Here is a 3,460-nt window from a genome sequence, read left to right as displayed (position 1 = left end):
CACTAATGTATATATTGTATAAATAAAAACATTAATTTAGTACTACTATAATCAAATGAATAGTAATTAATAGTGCTTCTCAGCTTTCAGACATACAATTTATTCGAATGATTTCCAATAAAGTATGAATACAATTTACCTCTGCTAGTATGGCAATAACGTTCCTTGCATTATTAAACACCAACCAATAGATAGCGTTGTGAACATCTAAAAGTATTCAAACGACGAAGAAGAAAAGCTTGCGATCAGCTGATAAAATGTAAACATGCTGAGTTTTTGGATTGATTGATTGAAACTTTTATTAGTAGATTGCACAGTACAGTACATATTCCGTACAATTGACCACTAAATTGTAACACCCGAATAAGTTTTTCAACTTGTTTAAGTCGGAGTCCACGTTAATTAATCCATGGTAAAAGCAGCAGATTGTCAAAGTCGTTTTTACTGAAGGCCACATTGCAGTTATGTCTGGCCCCAGAGGGCCGTTTCTAACAGTGAATACTATTATTACACACTTTTTAAGTAGATTTTATTAGTAGATTTTTTTTTGAACTAAAATGTTAAAAAATATATGTATGTTGCAATAATTTCACCTCAAAAGTTAGTGTATATTACTGGAAATGGAAAAACAGTATTGCTGTTTTATGGTAAAAAAAAAAAAAAAAAAAAAGAGCTCAGTTGCCAGAATTTTACTGTAAAATTGACATTTGATTTGTTTTACTGTAAATAAAAAAACCCTGCAATTTTACAGTAAAATCGTGGCACCTGAGTTGCCAGTTTTTTTTGTTTTTTTCCCCCGGTTTTTTTCCGTTTTTTTTTTTTTACCGCATATCAACAACTGTAGATTTTTCAGTGTATTACTGTAAATGCCAAAACATCCCCACAGTTTATTACAGTAAAAAAGTACAGTTGTTTTCATTCACAAAAAAAATGCTGAAAAACCACAGTAAATTTCACAATTTTACCATGAAATCCTTTGCTACTTTTACATTGCACAATTTGATGGATAACTTGCTTTGAAATCGTTGTTATTAGTATTTATTTCTTTTTTTTTAAATGGTTTGAATGTTCGATAATATATTTTTGCATAATTAGACAATATTTAAGTTAACATCATTTGCGATTACATGGAGTACTTTTTTTTTTTTTTTAAGAAAGAATACATTTAGTAAGAAAAGTTACAGTACTTTATTGATACATATTATTTGCAGGCTTTCAAGGGCCAAATAAAATGAAGTGGCGGGCCACATCTGCTATATCCATCTTCTTCCGCTTATCCGAGGTCGGGTCGCGGGGGCAGCAGCCTAAGCAGGGAAGCCCAGACTTCCCTCTCCCCAGCCACTTTGTCCAGCTCCTCCCGGGGGATCCCGAGGCGTTCCCAGGCCAGCCGGAAGACATAGTCTTCCCAACGTGTCCTGGGTCTTCCCCGTGGCCTCCTACAGGTCAGACGTGCCCGAAACACCTCCCTAGGGAGGCGTTCGGGTAGCATCCTGACCAGATGCCTGCACCACCTCATCTGGCTCCTCTGGATGTGGAGGAGCAGCGGCTTTACTTTGAGCTCCTCCCGGATGACAGAGCTTCTCACCCTATCTCAAAGGGAGAGCCCCGCCACCCGGCGGAGGAAGCCCATTTCGGCCACTTGTACCCGTGATCTTGTCCTTTCGGTCATAACCCAAAGCTCATGACCATAGGTGAGGATGAGAAACGTAGATCGACCGGTAAATTGAGAGCTTTGCCTTCCGGCTCAGCTCCTTCTTCACCACAACGGATCGATACAGCGTCCGCATTACTGAAGACGCCGCGCCGATTCTCCTGTCGATCTCACGATCCACTCTTCCCTCACTCGTGAACAAGACTCCGAGGTACTTGAACTCCTCCACTTGGGGCAAGATCTCCTCCCCAACTCGGAGATGACACTCCACCCTTTTCGGGCGAGAACCATGGACTCGGACTTGGAGGTGCTGATTCCCATCCCAGTTGCTTATATATATATATATATATATATATATATATATATATATATATATATATATATATATATATATATATATATATATATATATATATATATATATACATATATGTATATATATACATATATGTATATACATATATACATATATGTATATATATGTATATATATACATATATGACTTGGAGGTGCTGATTTCCATCCCAGTTGCTTATATATATATATATATATATATATATATATATATATACATATATATATATATATATATATATATATATATATATATATATATATATATATATATATATATATATATACATATATGTATATATATATACATATATGTATATATATACATATATGTATATATATATATACATATATGTGTATATATATATATATATATATATATATATATATATATATATATATATATATATATATACATATATATATATATATATATATATATACATATATATATATATATAAGCAACTGGGATGGGAATCAGCACCTCCAAGTCCGAGTCCATGGTTCTCGCCCGAAAAGGGTGGAGTGTCATCTCCGGGTTGGGGAGGAGATCTTGCCCCAAGTGGAGGAGTTCAAGTACCTCGGAGTCTTGTTCACGAGTGAGGGAAGAGTGGATCGTGAGGTCGACAGGAGGATCGGCGCGGCGTCTTCAGTAATGCGGACGCTGTATCGATCCGTTGAGGTGAAGAAGGAGCTGAGCCGGAAGGCAAAGCTCTCGATTTACCGGTCGATCTACGTTTCTCATCCTCACCTATGGTCATGAGCTTTGGGTCATGACCGAAAGGACAAGATCACGGGTACAAGCGGTCGAAATGAGTTTCCTCCGCCGGGTGGCGGGCTCTCCCTTAGAGATAGGGTGAGAAGCTCTGTCATCCGGGAGGAGCTCAAAGTACATATATGTATATATATATATATATATATATATATATATATATATAAGGTGCAATATACACATCACATCTTTAAAATAATCGACATAAATACCGTTTTTCTACATTTGTTTCTCTTCATAACATGGTCACTACTGCCTAGTTTCTCTTGTTATACATGTATTCTTATTGTTACTGTTATATTTTTTATTCTTATTGTTAATTTTTATTTGTATTCCTATTGTTATATTTTCTATTTTATTTCCATTTATACCTCCATTATTTACTTTTTAAATTATTTTAAATTCTATCTCAAATCTGTACACTGCTGCTGGAATTTTTTTAAATTAATTTTAGTCTATGACACCATACTTATTTTTGTTTTAAAGGGTCATCGACATGGAGTGGAAATTGTTTTTTTTCTGAAGTCACAGTTCAGTTTGAAACATGTTTTAATCTATCTATCTATACAGGTATGTGAGGGTAGTGTATCTAGCACAGGAAGCTCACTTTGTAGTTTTAATTAAAAAAATATCATTCACATCCGGAGGGTGGCGGTAATGCACTAACTTAGTTTGCAACTGC

This window comes from Nerophis lumbriciformis, linkage group LG04 (assembly GCF_033978685.3).
Source record: "Nerophis lumbriciformis linkage group LG04, RoL_Nlum_v2.1, whole genome shotgun sequence".
NCBI lineage: Eukaryota > Metazoa > Chordata > Actinopteri > Syngnathiformes > Syngnathidae > Nerophis > Nerophis lumbriciformis.
The sequence above is the reverse complement of the archived record's forward strand: the minus strand, read 5'-3'. Positions refer to the sequence as shown.